The sequence below is a fragment of the Heptranchias perlo genome, chromosome 10, assembly GCF_035084215.1.
Source record: "Heptranchias perlo isolate sHepPer1 chromosome 10, sHepPer1.hap1, whole genome shotgun sequence".
Lineage (NCBI taxonomy): Eukaryota > Metazoa > Chordata > Chondrichthyes > Hexanchiformes > Hexanchidae > Heptranchias > Heptranchias perlo.
This window is the reverse complement of record NC_090334.1, coordinates 81,881,412-81,899,847: the sequence shown is the minus strand read 5'-3', so window position 1 is coordinate 81,899,847 and position 18,436 is coordinate 81,881,412. Positions and strand designations below refer to the sequence as shown.

General features: G+C 49.9%; 1 protein-coding gene across 1 annotated transcript in view; it reads left to right on the top strand.

Annotated features, from left to right (window-relative positions):
- The first annotated feature begins 1,199 nt into the window (after positions 1 to 1,199).
- The window catches only part of LOC137326730 (probable G-protein coupled receptor 132), an 87,623-nt gene continuing 70,386 nt past the window's right edge, over positions 1,200 to 18,436 (top strand). Inside the window, exon 1 of the mRNA XM_067992092.1 lies at positions 1,200 to 1,789. The gene's annotated coding sequence lies outside the window, so the exon portion shown is untranslated. The remainder of the gene's footprint in view (positions 1,790 to 18,436) is intronic.

Here is an 18,436-nt window from a genome sequence, read left to right as displayed (position 1 = left end):
AACCCACCGGCGGGAGGCCGCACCGCAGCCCTTGGGGACGGTCCCCGGCAATCGGGATCGCGGGGCAGGCTGCAGATCGGGGCTTGGGGAGTTGGGGGGGGGGGGGGGGAGTCGCCGATCGCGGCAGGGGGCTGGGGGGAGGCCGCGATCGGCAGAGGGGAGGCCGCGTTCGGCAAATTCCTCGAGGGGTCGGGTAGGCGGGGTGTTGCGGGGAGGCACGCCTGCTCCTCCAGGCCCACAAGGAGTGCTGTTAAAAGCCCGTTACCCCCTGGGGCTGTCAGCTCCGGACTCCCCGTCACCGCCGGGTTCCCCCGACCCCTGGGAATCCCGGCCGGCCGCCGTTACGTTTAGGTCAGGCTCCCGACTAGCACGTTTAAATATGTCAATGAGATATCCCGCCTCTCCGAGACAGGAGACTCGCTCGGCTCAAAACCGCGGAGTAAACTCGGCAACGGGTGGGGTTCGAGGTGCGTTCCCCGATTTTCAGGGTTTAACCCCCACACCGCCCCCCGCCCCCCCCAACCTCCTCCCGTCCATCATCGTGGGGTGGCGGGGGGGGCGATGCTGGGGTTAATGTCAAGGCCATTAACTCTGATTCTCTCTCTCCATGGAGGCTGCCTGACCTGCTGAGTGTTTTTGCAACATTTTCAGATTTTCAGCATCCGTTGTATTCTGCTCTTGTTCACATGAGCTTTTGGGGTTTGAAATTCTTTGGTTTCAATGATATAACCCAGCATCCTGTTTTGCTCTGTTTGCTGTCAACTGACTAGTAAACACGTGTTTCACTTACATAACTTTTCCCCGGCTTAAAAAAAAAAGCTTTTATTTTTAAATAGTGAACAGTTCGAGGCGGGGGGGCGCCCAGCTGCTCTGAAACATCCTGGACTCGACTTTCTTTTATTGGATTTTGAAAAGTCTCCTTGAAGCCGTCCACGGACCCAGTGGAGAAACGGAATGTGTGATTTTCACGCGCTCTGTGAAGTGTTAATGTCAGTTACGCTCTCAGAAGGTACGGGGACCGGCACTCCGATACGGACTAGTAATGACACACACCGTTAACTACACGCAATCTCCAAACACCAGCTAAAGGTCTAACCTCAGTCTGAGCAACACGTGTCTGGGAAAATTAAAAAAAAAATTGTGTGTTAAAAAAACAGCTCTCCACTTCCTGTCTCATTTTAACCCAAGTTGAGAACTGAAGTGACAGCTATAAGTCAGAGCTGGAGCTTCATTATCGGAGAGACAAAGAGAGAGCGATATCTGGAGAACGACAGACAGCGGGAGGGAAAGAAAAATACAGAGAGACAGAGAGAGAGAGAGAGAGACAGAGAGGAACAGAGAGAGAGAGAGAGACAGAGACAGAGAGGAACAGAGAGAGAGAGACAGAGACAGAGAGGAACAGAGAGAGAGAGACAGAGAGAGAGAGACAGAGACAGAGAGGAACAGAGAGAGAGAGACAGACAGAGAGAGAGAGACAGAGACAGAGAGGAACAGAGAGAGAGAGACAGAGAGAGAGAGACAGAGACAGAGACGAACACAGAGAGAGAGACAGAGAGGAACACAGAGAGAGCAAGACAGAGACAGAGAGAGAGAGACAGAGACAGAGAGGAACACAGAGAGACAGAGACAGAGAGGAACACAGAGAGAGAGAGAGACAGAGAGGAACAGAGAGAGAGACAGACAGAGAGTGAGACAGAGACAGAGAGGAACACAGAGAGAGAGACAAGAAAAAAAAGGATGCAACATTTCTGATGGAAACAGACTGCTGATACCTGGTTCTTGCATAGAGGTAAGATTCATAATTTTTAAACGAGCCTACTTCATTGGCTGTGAAGTGCTTTGGGACGTCCTGGGATTGTGAAAGAAGCTATAGAAACACAAGCTCTTCCCTCCTTTTATTAATTTTGCGTGAAACGAGGAGCTTATTGATTTCCTGTTCAATTCGATGAGAACTGTTCATTTTTGAGCGTAGGAACATAGAAAAATAGGAGCAAGAGTAGGCCATTCGGGCCTGCTCCGCCATTCAAAATGATCATGGCTGATCGTCTAACTCAGTACGCTGTTCCCGCTTTTTCCCCATATCCCTTGATCCCTTTAGCTTTAAGAAATATATCTATCTCCTCCTTGAATACACCTAATGACTTGGCCTCCACTGCCTTCTGTGGTAGAGAAATCCACAGGTTCACCACCCTCTGAGTGAAGAAATTTCTCCTCATCTCGGTTCTAAATGGCATACCCCGTATCCTGAGACTGACCCCTGGTTCTGGACTCCCCAGCCATCGGGAACATCCTCCCTGCATCTAGTCTGTCTAGTCCTGTTAGAATTTTATATGTTTCGATGAGATCACCTCTTATTCTTCCAAACTCTAGTGAATATAGGCCTAGTCGACCCAATCTCTCCTCATACGTCAGTCCTGCCATCCCAGGAATCAGTCTGGTAAACCTTTGTTGCACTCCCTCCGTGGCAGGGACGTCCTTCCTCAGATAAGGAGACCGAGTTTAAATTATCAGCAAACGCTTGTAACTTTACAAAAAATCATTGAATGAGTTTAAGTCTTCAGAAGGTCATTGTGTAAAGGCTCATAACAGCAGAGGAGGTGTGAAAACCATAAAACATGCAAATAGACTGGAGCAGACGACGAGCATCAGATAGATGATAATCTGAGTGGTTACTTCCTCCATACAGTCATTAGAGACAATAGGGCCCTCCCTATGTAGAATTACTGATTTCTTTATTCAGATAATTTGGAACGCGCTACGACATGGAGCAGATGAGGCGAATAGCATTGATGCATTTAAGGGGAAGCAAAATAAGTACACGAGGGAGAAAGGAATAGAAGGATATGCTGCTAGGGTGAGATGAAGTAGGGAGGGAGGAGGGATGGACTTGTTGGGCCGAATGGCCTGTTTCTGCGCTATGGACTCGATGTAACTTTGATATAAATAAGATGGAAGTCCGAGGCAGGCTCCAAATGCAAATCCACAGGGATAGATGATATTAATCACTGAGTACATAAGAACATAAGAAATAGGAGCAGGAGTAGGCCAATCGGCCCCTCGAGCCTGCTCCGCCATTCAATAAGATCATGGCTGATCTGATCCTAACCTCAAATCTAAATTCATGTCCAATTTCCTGCTCCGCTCCCCGTAACCCCTAATTCCCTTTACTTCTAGGAAACTGTCTATTTCTGTTTTAAATTTATTTAATGATGTAGCTTCCACAGCTTCCTGGGGCAGCAAATTCCACAGACCCACTACCCTCTGAGTGAAGAAGTTTCTCCTCATCTCAGTTTTGAAAGAGCAGCCCCTTATTCTAAGATTATGCCCCCTCGTTCTAGTTTCACCCATCCTTGGGAACATCCTTACTGCATCCACCCGATCAAGCCCCTTCACAATCTTATATGTTTCAATAAGATCGCCTCTCATTCTTCTGAACTCCAATGAGTAGAGTCCCAATCTACTCAACCTCTCCTCATATGTCCACCCCCTCATCCCCGGGATTAACCGAGTGAACCTTCTTTGTACTGCCTCGAGAGCAAGTATGTCTTTTCTATAGTATGGAGACCAAAACTGTATGCAGTATTCCAGGTGCGGTCTCACCAATACCTTATATAACTGCAGCAATACCTCCCTGTTTTTATATTCTATCCCCCTGAGTGGGTACTAGGGAGGAGATTTACAAGGCATTGATGGTCATTATAAGGGGCCAATAGACACTGGGGAGGTGGCAGTAGATTGGAACCAGGAAGCATGGTGCCCATTTTCAAAATGGAGGACAACGCAGACACAAAAAAGCAGTAGAGGCCCGTTAGTCTAACGTCAATCCTCTGTAAGATAATGGAATTGATTATTAGGAGTAGGTGTGTAGATTATCGGTCCAATTATTAACCTTGTAAACAGCAGTCAGCATGGGGTTCAGAAATGGGGGAGGCTCTGCTTGACCAAATCTCCTTCACTTCCGTGAGGGAGTGACATCCCAGATGGTGTGTGGAAAGTCCGATGAGATGGTAAACCTCGACTTTGAGAAAAAGGACTTGACAAAGTTCAAACGAGAGGCTACCGTTTACACCCGAAGCTGTGGGGATTCAGGGCGAATCCTCGGAATTAGAGGATAAGAAAGTAGCAGATCTCAGCGTGTTGGAAAGTGCTGGGTGTGTTCCAATCAGCTCTTCGATGTCTGCCCCTTCGAGTTAAATCAGTTTCTCACATTGACTAAGCTAAGACGCCGCACCTATGACTCATGAAAAGTAACCCAGCATTCATTTGTTCATTTATTCAGCACAGGCGAGAATGCCTATTTGTGGCTCTCTTTCAGAAATTTTGGGACACAGTATAGGAGTGATCTGAGACATGACATGTGGTAAATGTCACAGGCTTAAACTCCTTCCAACCTACCTCTTCGACCGGGCTTTTGGTCACCTGTCCTAATGTCTCCTTATGTGGCTCGGGTGTTGGGCGAGGAGAGGAGCGGGCCGGGTTGTGTGATGCCCTACACAGTTGAATAGCCTATCTATCGCATGCTAGGCCGCCTCATGGAGAATGGCCATTTGGGCGAGGCATCAGAGAGCTGGAGGCGCCCACGAGACTGTCAGTCAGCGGGAGCCGGCAGGGACTGCAGCAGATTGGCGGGGGGGGGGGGGGGGGTGCGGGAGAGGGGGGGGGGGGGGGGTGGTTGGGGGCGGGATGGGGAGGGGGAGGGGGAGGGAGAGTCGAAGAGAACCAAATGGTGGGTTTGGAGCAGGGCTGGTGAATTGTCACAGATGTTGTAATCTAGGAAACGGCTGGCGGTGCGGACTGGAGAAGGAAGGGGGAATGGGATTCGGGGGCGAGGGAGGGTAAATGAAACTTTCCCCTCCTCCCCCCCCCTTTTTTTTTGATCCTCCAGTTGGGGATTTCCCCAAGATTTTGTGGTATTGGAGTTTACTGAGTCATTCAGCATGTACATTGAGGAAATAACAGCGTGGGGTCCGTGGACACACGCAGAACGTCTGCCCGGCAGTCAGGGAGAATACGTGACAGCTGATCTCTGGCTTGCAAAAGATTGCAAGCGACTGGAAGTCAAGAGAGAGAATGGGTTTAGGAGTAAAAAAAACCCAATAGAAGCAAAGGGGTTTGTTACTGGAGGAAAATGTGAAGGAGGAAAGAGTTGCTTGGCAGCCAGAGCCTCCTACATTTCAAAATAAACCCTGCTCGGTCTGTGTGTGGTGTTAGCTGCACGCAATGCCCAACGTCAGAGCGAGGAATATCTTTTAACCCTATAAACTAGCACTAGTCAGGACCACCAATCCTTTCATGCCTAACTGCTGTCTGACACAGATCACAATCACTCACCACAGATCCTGATGACTCTCTCTCACTCTCCTTGTCTCCCTCTCTCACTCTCCTTGCCTCTCACTCTCTGTCTCTCCCTCTCTCTCACTCTCCTTGCCTCTCACTCTCTGTCTCTCTCTCTCACTCTCTGTCTCTCTCTCTCTCACTTCCTTGCCTCTCACTCTCTGTCTCTCCCTCTCTCTCACTCTCCTTGTCTCTCACTCTCTGTCACACACACTCACTTTTTCTTTCTCTCTCTCACTCTGTCACACTCTCACTCACTTTCTCTCTTTCACACACTTTCCCTCTCAATTTCTCTCTCTCAATCTCTCTTTCACTCTCAATCTCTCTCTTTCACTCTCAATCTCTCTTTCTCTTTCTCGTAATCTCTCTCTTTCACTCTCTCCCACTTAATCTTTCTCTCTCTCAATCTCTCTATCTTTCTCTCATTCTCCCTCTTTCACTCTCTCCCAAACACTTTTTCTCACTCTCTCTCACACTTTGTCTCACTCTCTCTGAATCTATTTCTCTTTTTCACTCTCTCTCTCTCTCTCAACCTGCTGGGAATCAAGGCCTCATTAGTGACTGTAAACCTCACGGCCCAGCTCTGACAGCAGTCCGGCTGAGGGACGGTTAGAGATGACCTGGTATCCGAGGCAGCGGAATTCATCTTCGGTATGCTGGTGGCACAGGCTTGTGCTGGGCACGGGGGGAGTGGGGAGCTGGTGTGATGGGCACGGGGGGAGTGGGGAGCTGGTGTGATGGGCACGGGGGGAGTGGGGAGCTGGTGTGATGGGCACGGGGGGAGTGGGGAGCTGGTGCGATGGGCACGGGGGGAGTGGGGAGCTGGTGTGATGGGCACGGGGGGAGTGGGGAGCTGGTGCGATGGGCACGGGGGGAGTGGGGAGCTGGTGCGATGGGCATGGGGGGTGTGGGGAGCTGGTGTGATGGGCACAGGGGGAGTGGGGAGCTGGTGTGATGGGCACGGGGGGAGTGGGGAGCTGGTGCGATGGGCACGGGGGGAGTGGGGAGCTGGTGCGCTGGGCACGGGGGGAGTGGGGAGCTGGTGTGATGGGCATGGGGGGAGTGGGGAGCTGGTGCGCTGGGCACGGGGGGAGTGGGGAGCTGGTGTGATGGGCACGGGGGGAGTGGGGAGCTGGTGTGATGGGCACGGGGGGAGTGGGGAGCTGGTGTGATGGGCACAGGGGAAGTGGGGAGCTGGTGTGATGGGCATGGGGGGAGTGGGGAGCTGGTGTGATGGGCATGGGGGGAGTGGGGAGCTGGTGCGATGGGCATGGGGGGTGTGGGGAGCTGGTGTGATGGGCACAGGGGGAGTGGGGAGCTGGTGTGATGGGCATGGGGGGTGTGGGGAGCTGGTGCGATGGGCATGGGGGGAGTGGGGAGCTGGTGCGCTGGGCACGGGGGGAGTGGGGAGCTGGTGTGATGGGCATGGGGGGAGTGGGGAGCTGGTGCGCTGGGCACGGGGGGAGTGGGGAGCTGGTGTGATGGGCACGGGGGGAGTGGGGAGCTGGTGTGATGGGCACGGGGGGAGTGGGGAGCTGGTGTGATGGGCACAGGGGAAGTGGGGAGCTGGTGTGATGGGCATGGGGGGAGTGGGGAGCTGGTGTGATGGGCACGGGGGGAGTGGGGAGCTGGTGTGATGGGCACAGGGGAAGTGGGGAGCTGGTGCGATGGGCACAGGGGAAGTGGGGAGCTGGTGTGATGGGCATGGGGGGAGTGGGGAGCTGGTGCGATGGGCACGGGGGGAGTGGGGAGCTGGTGCGATGGGCACGGGGGGAGTGGGGAGCTGGTGCGATGGGCACGGGGGGAGTGGGGAGCTGGTGCGATGGGCACGGGGGGAGTGGGGAGCTGGTGCGATGGGCACGGGGGGAGTGGGGAGCTGGTGCGCTGGGCACAGGGGGAGTGGGGAGCTGGTGCGATGGGCACGGGGGGAGTGGGGAGCTGGTGCGATGGGCACGGGGGGAGTGGGGAGCTGGTGCGATGGGCACGGGGGGAGTGGGGAGCTGGTGTGATGGGCACGGGGGGAGTGGGGAGCTGGTGCGATGGGCACGGGGGGAGTGGGGAGCTGGTGTGATGGGCACAGGGGGAGTGGGGAGCTGGTGTGATGGGCACAGGGGGAGTGGGGAGCTGGTGTGATGGGCATGGGGGGTGTGGGGAGCTGGTGCGATGGGCACAGGGGGAGTGGGGAGCTGGTGCGATGGGCACGGGGGGAGTGGGGAGCTGGTGCGATGGGCATGGGGGGTGTGGGGAGCTGGTGTGATGGGCACGGGGGGAGTGGGGAGCTGGTGCGATGGGCACGGGGGGAGTGGGGAGCTGGTGCGATGGGCATGGGGGGTGTGGGGAGCTGGTGTGATGGGCATGGGGGGTGTGGGGAGCTGGTGTGATGGGCACAGGGGGAGTGGGGAGCTGGTGCGATGGGCACAGGGGAAGTGGGGAGCTGGTGCGATGGGCACAGGGGGAGTGGGGAGCTGGTGCGATGGGCACGGGGGGAGTGGGGAGCTGGTGCGATGGGCACGGGGGGAGTGGGGAGCTGGTGCGATGGGCACGGGGGGAGTGGGGAGCTGGTGCGATGGGCATGGGGCAGTGGGGAGCTGGTGCGATGGGCATGGGGCAGTGGGGAGCTGGTGTGATGGGCATGGGGCAGTGGGGAGCTGGTGTGATGGGCACGGGGGGAGTGGGGAGCTGGTGTGATGGGCACGGGGGGAGTGGGGAGCTGGGGTTGAATCACTGCGTGACTCCGCCCTCACCAGACATCCAAACACAAGCCCCTTTCCAGTGATCAGGAACGAGAACCCCAGCTGGTGTTCATCTCTCCTTTCCCAAACCCAGGAGCGATGCGGCCAATTGTAGCACTCCAGGCTGCGATCAACTAACTCAGCACAGACCCGGCTCGGACCCGGCACGGACCCGGCTCGGACCCAGCACGTGGCTCGGACCCGGCACGGACCCGGCTCGGACCCGGCTCAGACCCGGCACGGACCCGGCTCGGACCCGGCTCGTGGCTCGGACCCGGCACGGACCCGGCTCGGACCCGGCTCGGACCCGGCACGGACCCGGCTCGGACCCGGCTCGGACCCGACACCATCCTGCCCTGGATGGCCAAGTACTTGATGCTGGGTTTTAAAAAAATTATTCATTCTCGGGGTGTGGGTGTCACTGGCAAGGCCGGCATTTATTGCCCATACGAATTACAAATTAAGAGCAGGAGTAGGCCATTCGGCCCCTCGAGCCTCCTCTGCCATTTGATAAGATCATGGCTGATCTGATTGTGACCTCAACCCTACTTTCCCATCTACCTACTATAACCTTTGACTCCCTTGTTAATCAGGAATCTATCCAACTCAGCCTTAAAAATATTCAATGACCCTGCCTCCACTGCTCTCTGGGGAAGGGAGTTCCACAGACTCACGACCCTCTGAGAGAAAAAAATTCTCCTCATCTCCGTCTTAAATGGGAGACCCCTTATTTTTAAACTGTGGCCCCTAGTTCTAGTCTCTCCCACAAGGGGAAACATCCTCTCAGCATCTACCCCTTCGAGTCCCCTCAGGATCTTATATGTTTCAATAAGATCACCTCTCATTCTTCTAAACTCCAGTGTATACAGGCCCAACTTGTCCAACCTTTCCTCATAAGAAAACCCCCTTATCCCAGGAATCAGTTGAGTGAATCTTCTCTGAACCGCCTCCAAAGCAATTATGTCCTTTCTTAAATAAGGAGACCAAAACTGCACACAGTATTCTAGATGTGGTCTCACCAATGCCCTGTACAACTGGAGCAAAACATCTCTACTTTTATATTCCATTCCCCTTGCAATAAATGACAACATTCCATTTGCCTTCCTGATCACTTGCTGTACCTGCATACTAACTTTTTGTGATTCATGTACTAGGACACCCAGATCCCTCTGTACCTCAGAGTTCTGCAATCTCTCTCCATTTAAATAATACACTGCTTTTCTATTCCTCCTGCCAAAGTGGACAAGTTCACATTTTCCCACATTATACTCCATCGGCCAAATTTTTGCCCACTCACTTAACCTATCTATATCCCTTTGCAGACTCCTTATGTCCTCTTCACAACTTACTTTCCTACCTACCTTTGTATCATCAGCAAATTTAGCAACCATACATTCGGTCCCTTCATCCGAGTCATTGATATAGATTGTAAATAGTTGAGGCCCAATCACTGATCCCTGTGGCACTCCACTCGTTACATCTTGCCAACCTGAAAATGACCCATTTGTGCCTACTCTCTGTTTCCTGTTAGCTAACCAATCCTTTATCCATGCTAATTTGTTACCCCCCTCTGCCATGAGCTCTTATTTTGTATTGTACCTTTGATGTGGCACCTTGTCAAAAGCCCTCTGGAAATCCAAGTCCACCACATCCACAGGATCCCCTTTATCCACGTTGTTTGTTACTTCCTCAAAGAACTCTAATAAAATTAGTCAAACACGATTTCCCTTTCACAGAGCTGTGTTGACCCAGCCTGATTGCATTGAGATTTTCTAAGTGCCTTGCGATAACTTCCTTAATAATAGATTCTCCAATGGCAGATATTAAGCTAACTGGCCTGTAGTTTCCTTCTTTCTGTCTCCCTCCTTTTTTGAATAGAGGAGTTACATTCGCTGTTTTCCAATCTGATGGGACCCTTCCAGAATCTAGGAAATTTTGGAAAATTAATACCAATGCATCTACTATCTCTGCAGCCACTTCTTTTAAGACCCTAGGTTGAAGTCCATCAGGACCTGGGGACTTGTCAGCTTTTAGTTCCAATATTTTTTCAGAACCCTTTCCCTGGTGATTGTAAATGTTTTAAGTTCCTCCCTCCCTTTCACCTCTTGATTCACAATTATTTCTGGCATGTTATTTGTATCCTCTACAGTGAAGACGGACGCAAAATATCAGTTCAATTCATCCGCCATTTCCTTATTCTCCATTATTAATTCCCCAGACTCACTCTCTGGAGAACCAACACTCACTTTACTTACTCTTTTCCTTTTTAAATACCTGTAGAAACTCTTACTGTCTGTTTTTATATTTCTAGCTAGCTTTCTCTCAAACTCTAATTTCTCCCTCCTTATTATTTTTTTAGTCATTCTTTGCTGTTTTTTATATTCTGTCCAATCTTCTGACCTGCCACTAATCTTCGTGGAATTGTACGCTTTTTCTTTCAATTTGATACTATCTTTAACTTCCTTAGTTGGCCATGGATGGTACGTCCTTCCCCTGGAGTCTTTCTTTCTCACTGGAATGTGTCTTTGCTGAGTGTTATGAAATATCTAATTAAATATCTGCCATTGCATCTCTACTGATCTATCCCTTGATGTGGAGATGCCGGTGATGGACTGGGGTTGACAATTGTAAACAATTTTACAACACCAAGTTATAGTCCAACAATTTTATTTTAAATTCGCAAGCTTTCGGAGGCTTCCTCCTTCCTCAGGTGAACGTTGTTGGAAATGAAATCCTCGAAATGAAATCGCATTTATAAATCACAGAACAATGCTTGGTGAGTACAGACAGTTTTTTCAACTGCCCGTTGCCAAGGCAATCAGTGTGCAGACAGACAAGTGTTACCTACAAGGTCTCCGAATATACAAATCACCAAAAAAAAACCAAAAAAAAACAAAGATAGAGAGGTAGAAACATAGAAAAGACAGCAAATGACCCGTTATATTAAAAACAGATAACATTTGTTCGCTGGTGGGGTAACGTGTAGCGTGACATGAACCCAAGATCCCGGTTGAGGCCGTCCTCATGGGTGCGGAACTTGGCTATCAATTTCTGCTCGACGATTTTGCGTTGTCGTGTGTCTCGAAGGCCGCCTTGGAGAACGCTTACCCGAAGGTCGGTGGCTGAATGTCCTTGACTGCTGAAGTGTTCCCCGACTGGGAGGGAACCCTCCTGTTTGGTGATTGTTGCGCGGTGTCCGTTCATCCGTTGTCGCAGCGTCTGCACACTGATTGCCTTGGCAACGGGCAGTTGATAAAACTGTCTGTAATCACCAAGCATTGTTCTGTGATTTATAAATGCGATTTCATTTCGAGGATTTCATTTCCAACAACGTTCACCTGAGGAAGGAGGAAGCCTCCGAAAGCTTGTGAATTTAAAATAAAATTGCTGGACTATAACTTGGTGTTGTAAAATTGTTTACAATGATCTATCCCTTAACCTAATTTCCCAGTTCACTTTAGCCAGCTCTGTCTTCATGCCCTCATAATTGCCCTTATTTAAGTTTAAAACACTAGTCTTAGACTCACTCTTCTCTCCCTCAAACTGAATGCGAAATTCAATCATATTGTGATCACTGCTACCTAGAGGCTCCTTTACAATGAGGTCATTGATTAATCCTGTCTCATTACACATTACCAGATCTAGAATAGCCTGCTCTCTGGTTGGCTCTAGAACGTGCTGCTCTAAGAAACTGTCCCGAAAGCACTCTATGAACTCATCTTCCAGGCAACCTTTGCCAATCAGATTCTTCCAATCTTTATGTAGATTAAAATCACCCATGATTATCACTGTTCCTTTCTCACAAGCCCCCATTATTTCTTCCTGTATACCCTGTCCTACAGTGTGGTTACTGTTAGGGGGCCTATAGACTACTCCCACAAGTGACTTCTTGCCTTTACTATTTCTTATCTCTACCCAAACTGATTCTACATCTTGGTCTTTAGAGCTAAGCTCATTTCTCTCTATTATACTCATGTCATCCTGAATTAACAGAGCAACCCCTCCACCTTTTCCCAGCTTCCTGTCCTTCTGAAATGTCAAGTACCCTTGAATATTCAGGTTCCAGCCTTTGTCATCATGCAGCCATGTCTCTGAAATGGCTATCAGATCGTACATATTTATTTATATTTGAGCTGTCAATTCATCCATTTTGTTACAAATGCTACGTGCATTCAGATACAAAGCCTTTAGTGCTGTCTTTTTACTATTTTTGCAACCTCTATTCTTACCTGCTGGTGCACTCTTAAGTTTGCATGCTCAGTCCCTTCCTGCCACACTCTGATTATCATTTCCCTTATTGCTACCTTGCTCTCCTGCCTTGTCTTCTTTCTTTAATTTATCACATCTGCCCTTACTTGATCTCTCGCCCCCATTATTTAGTTTAAAGCCTTCTCTACCGCCCTAGTTATACGATCTCTAGTTGCCCTGGTTTGCTGGACCACTTCAGGGGGCAGTTAAGAGTCAACCACATTGGTGTGGGGGCTGGAGTCACCTATAGGCCCAGACCGGGTAAGGACGGCAGGTTTCCTTCCCTAAAGGAACCAGCTTGAGTTTTTACGACATTCCGACAGCTTCATGGTCACTTTTACTGATCCCAGCTTTTTATTTCCAAGTTTTTAAAATTGAATTCAAATTTTTAAACTGCCCATGATGGGGTTTGAACTCGCGTTCTCTGCATAACATGATCACTACAGTACCACCTCTGATCGTTTATCACTCCATTACTAAATAATTATATTTTCCTCAGAATTTGACCCTGGTTTCCGTGTTTTTGTAGTTGTATGTTTTGCTTACGGTATTCACCAGAGTGCACATTGATCCCATGACTGTGTGTATTGGGACGGTGGTATTATATGGTTCAGGATCATGGTGTAGTGTCGGAGGTGGCGGGTCAGGTAGCCGGACAGGTGTTCACAGGGATATGGGTGTTGTTGAGTTGGACTGCACTCCGGGTGGTGGCTGGGACAAGTGTGAGGCATGATTCTATTCCCTTCCATGTCCACCTGTTCCTCCCTCTACTGGGCATTGACATCTTGTCCTTCCTGGGGCTTCCTCAGAATCTGGCCAATGCAATTTGGTCAAATTTGCAGATGGAACTAAACCGGGGCAGGGGAGGAGATTTGGCAGTAGATCCTGATGAGGTTGCTGAGGAACTGCGGAAGGTCCTGGCCGATATCGGCAAGTTGGCAGAGTGATGGCAGGTGGAATTCAATGTAGATAACCACGAGGAGTTATTCTCCGGAAGATGAATTGGAGGAACATCCCTACTTAATGAATGACTTCGTACTAGGTAGGGAAGAGGCTGAAAGAGGTGCCTGAGTGACTCAATACTTGATAAGTTCAGTCACTGAAAAGCAGCAATCAACAGAGCAAAAGAATGCTGAGTTATACTGTGAGATCAGTGGAGTGTGAAGCTGCGGTCAGTATGCTGAAGCTTGAGTATTATCTTTAGTTCTTTTGTCAATGAGGCATACGATAAAGCTCCAAGCCCTCTCAGCCGTGCAGATAAAGCCTACGGGACTGGTCCCTAGTCTCAGAGGACTGAGTTACTGGGTAGGATAGTGTAGTGGTTATGTTACAGGACTAGTAATCCAGTAGCCCGTGACTACTAACACCAGACTAACCTGAGTTTAAATCCCACTGTGAAAATAAAAAGCTGGTATCAGTGACCATGAAACTGTTGGATTGTCGTTAAAAACCCAACAGGTTCACTAATATCCTTTAATGGAAGAAAATCTGCTGTCCTTACCCAGTCTGGGCCTATATGTGACTCACCAATGTGGCTGACTCCTGACTGCCCTCTGAAGTGGCCTTGCAAGTCACTCAGTTGTATCAAGCTGCTATAAACAATGAGAAGGAAACCCACCACCACTTTCCAGGGCAACTCGGGATGTGCAATAAATGCCGGCCTTGCCAATGACACCTACATCCTGAGAATGAATTACAAAAATGTGGTCTCTCCAGGATGGATAGGAGACCACTGAGAGGGGACCTTATAGAGATGTAGAAGATACTAAATGGAATAGAAAACCTTGATCCTGTGTGACTAATTCAAGTTAAACCGTGACTGCAGGGCAAGCCAGCGTGGGTTCAACATCAGGTAAAGGTTCAGGACTATGGGTGGCCCTCTACTCCAGTCGCCCGTCTCCTCATCTGCTGCTTCAAACCCTCATCCGTGCCTTTGTTACCTCCAGACTTGACTATCCCAATGCTCTCCTGACCGGCCTCCCATCTTTCACCCTCCATAAACTTGAGTTCATCCAAAACTCTGCTGCTCGTATCCTAACTCGCACCAAGTCCCGTTCACCCATCACTCCTGTGCTTGCTGACCTACATTGGCTCCCGGAGTGCCTCAAATCCCTCCACGGCCTCGCCCCCTCTCCACTATCTCTGTAACCTCCTTTAGCCCAACAATCCTCTGAGAACTCTGTGCTCCTCCAATTCTCTGCCTCTCAATCTGCCTCTCCTCTTTTAAGACGCTCCTTAAAACCTACCTCTTTGATCAAGCTTTTGGTCACCTGTCCTAATATCTCCTTATGTGGCTCGGTGTCAAATTTTGTTTGATAATCGCTCCTGTGAAGCACCTTGGGAAGTTTTACTACATTAAAGGCGCTATATAAATGCAAGTTGTTGTTGTTGATACGAGAGTCTATGCTGGGAGCAAAATCCCACCATTTCAGGGCCATAGCGCCAAATAAGACAGGACTGGTTCATACACTGGTTTGCCCACAGCTGGAGTATTGTGTCCAGTTCTGGGCACCGCACTTTAGGAAAGATGTGAAGGCCTTAGAGAGGGAGCAGAGGAGATTTACTAGAATGATTTCAGGGATGAGGGACTTAAATTATGAGGAGAGACTGGAGAAGCTGGGATTGTTCTCCTTGGAACAGAAAGGTTGAGAGGAGATTTGATAGAGGTATTCAAAATCATGAAGGGTCTAGACAGAGTAGATAGAGAGAAACTGTTTCTGTTGGTGGAAGGGTCAAGAACCAGAGGACATAGATTTAAGGTGATTGGCAAAAGAACCAAAGGTGACATGAGGAAAAACTTTTTTACACAGCGAGTGGTTAGGATCTGGAATGCACTGCCCGAGGGGGTGGTGGAGGCAGATTCAATCATGGCCTTCAAAAGGGAACTGGATAAGTACTTGAAACGAAAAAATGTGCAGAGCTATGGGGATAGGGCGGGGCAGTGGGACTAGCTGGATTGCTCATGCATAGAGCTGGCACGGACTCGATGGGCCGAATGGCCTCCTTCTGTGCTGTAACTTTCTATGATTCCGTGATAAAGAGGTCCGCTGCAGGATACACTGCAAGTGGCAGCTACAAGACACCAGTCAGAAGATCTCTGTGGCTAGGGGGCAGGATCAGTGTGTGAGGGTTGGGATTGGGTTATTGGAGGCCATTCAGCATAGCTCAGGGCCCAGTAGCTGTGCCAGTCCGATCAGAAAAGAGCAGAAGACGGGTCAGTACTGACGGGGGACACTGAAGTTGACAAGAATGAGGAATTCAGCAGAGAGGTAGTTTGAACTGGCGGAATCAATTCACTTGACCAAAGGTCGTGATCAGGAGAAGGGACTTTTACCACCCCAAGTTCGGGGACATTGTGAGCAGGTGAGGCACGTCTGTCCGCAATCCTCTGAGACCAGCCGACTCATCATAGATCAGGGCTTGACTGAGCCCCTTCCTGTTCTGCAGGGTTCAATTCCATACAGGGCAGGTCCATCTAGCCACTCAACCCAAGGGAACCCAAGTCCCAGTTTTAAATGGTCACTGACGTCCCGATTGCAGAAATCCTTTTTGGCCTCAGTCACAAGGCTTGTTTAAGGCACCCACTGCCTTGGTGAGGTACCAGAAGGCTGTGCTGGGCCTAGCTTGAAGAACTGAGGGGAAATGCATTTAATGGGGTGGAGTCAGGAGCTGGAGTGAGTGGGGTGGGATGGGGAGGAGGAGGTGGCTGCTGTCCCTCAGCTTTCCCCTCTCCCTCGGCAGGGGGGGTCAGGCGGTCGCAAACCGTTGACTGAATGCTTCATCGGGGGGGTGGGGTCAGAGAAAGCACTTCCTGAAATGAAGTCTGCTGACAAAACACGTAATCTACCGGCCTTGTAACCTGACTCAGCCAAGCAGTGAAGGAGCGAGGTGTAGCCAGGGATATAAGGTCCTTCGGCCAAGGGATACAAGGGCTGCTTCAGGCCCCCCCCACCAGCTGTGGGGGGCTCTGAATGGCCTCAGGATTTTGGGAACTCTCTGAAACACTCAACTGAATCAATATATTTTTGCCCTGCCTTGAAGATCCGCCATTTTATTGCTCACGTTCAAAGCCAGTCCCTTGATGTACATTGTGGAGCAATCCCATTCACACCCTGAGCGGTTCCTTTTATAGTCGCAGGAGCCGACAAGCGCTCTTGATGCCCCAGTTTGTAGATGCACCGTGGGAATGAACCGTACACACCAGGTTTGATAGCCGTGGCAAGAGGCATAGTAAGTTGTGTAGATGTGGGCGGGGAGTCACAAAGGTGTCAGTCGTTGCTCAGTCGGTAGCACTCGCCCTTCTGAGTCAGCAGGCTGTGGGTTCACAGTCCCCACTCTCAGAGATTTGAGCAGATAATCAAGGCTGGAGCTCCAGTGCAGCATTGAGGGAGTGCTGCACTGTCTGAGGTGCCGTCTTTTGGATGAGATGTTAAACTGAGGCCCCGTCTGCCCTCTCAGGTGGACGTAAAAGATCCCACGGCCGCTATTTCGAAGGACAGGGGAGTTCTCCCCAGTGTCCTGGCCAATATTTATCCTTCAACCAACATCACTAAACCAGATTATCTGGCCACTATCAAATTGCTGTTCGTGGGATCTTGCTGTGCACAAATTTGCTGCTGTGTTTTATACATTACAACAGTGACTACACTTTAAAAGTACTTAATTGGCTGTAAAGTGTTTTGAGACATCCTGAGGTTGTGAAGGACGCTATATAAATGCAAGTTCTTTCTTTCTTTCTACAAAGGGACCTGGACTAAGTGGGGGTAATCTTGACTTTGTGCAATAGTGTAAAACGGTTTTACATCTCTCCCGGTTTTTATTTCTATTGGAGTTAATGGGGAGAGATATAAAACAACGTACCGATTTGCTATCACCCGTTTTACACTATCGCACAAAGCCAAACTGTGGTAGATGGGATTCAACGTAGGGACGTGTGACATCATCCACTTTGGTTCTGCGAAAAACAAATTGGAATATTTTCTTGCTGGTGGGAGACGAGGGACTATGAAGGAGTAAAGGGAATTAGATGTCCATTTACACAAATCACTCAAAGCTAATCAACAGGTACAATAAGTAATCAAAAAGGTTAAAGGTGTGTTGGCTTTTATCTCAAGGGCGTTGGAGTTCAAGTGAGGAAGTGATGCTTCAGTTGCCTTGGCCAGACCCCATCTGGAGACTGCATTCAGTTCTGGGCACCGCACCTCAGGAAGGATATATTGGCCTTGGAGGGAGTGTAGCGCAGATTCACCACAATGATACCGTGTCTCAAAGGGTTGAATTATGAGGACAGGTGGCATACACATGTCTTGATTTCCCTTGAGTTTAGAAGGTTGAGAGGTGATCTAATTGAGGTGTGTAAAATGATAAAGGGACTCAATAGGGTTGATACAGAGAAACTATTTCCTCTGGTGGGGGAATCCAGAATAAGGGGGACATAATCTTGAAATCAGAGCTAGGCCGTTCAGGGGTGATGTCAGGAAGCACTTTTACACACAAAGGGGAGTGGAAATCTGGAACTCTCTCCCCCAAAAGCCTGTGGGTGCTGGGGGTCGATTGAAACTTTCAAGACTGAGGTCGATTGATTTTTGTTAGGTAAGGGTATCGAGGGATATGGAACAAAGGCGGATAAATGGAGCTGAGGTACAGATCAGCCATGATCTAATAGAATGGCGGAACAGGCTCGAGGGGCTGAATGGCCTCCTATGATTTCTCTAGTGACTGGCCAAAAGCTTGGGTTTATAAGAATTTTGGAGGGAAGGGAAGATCGAGGGAAGGGTGGAGTTCCACAGTCTTGAGATCCTTGGTAAGGATGAGTTAGAGTAGGAGACGCTGTGAGGAATCTTGATTTCTCTTGACGGTGAGGATGCAGGAGAGTGTATGGGACAGGGTATTAGAAGCTTTGGAGGAACAAGAGAGGAAGGTTCAGAGCATCAATGCACTTAGCCTCTGAGTCAGATGGTTGTGGGTTAACTCCCACTCCAGAGACTTACGCAGATAATCTAGGCTTCCAGTGCAGTACTGAGGGAGTGATGCACTGCTGGAGGTGCCATCTTTCGGATGAGACATTAAACCGAGGCCCTGTCTGCCCTCTCAGGTGCACGTAAAAGATCCCACGGCACTGT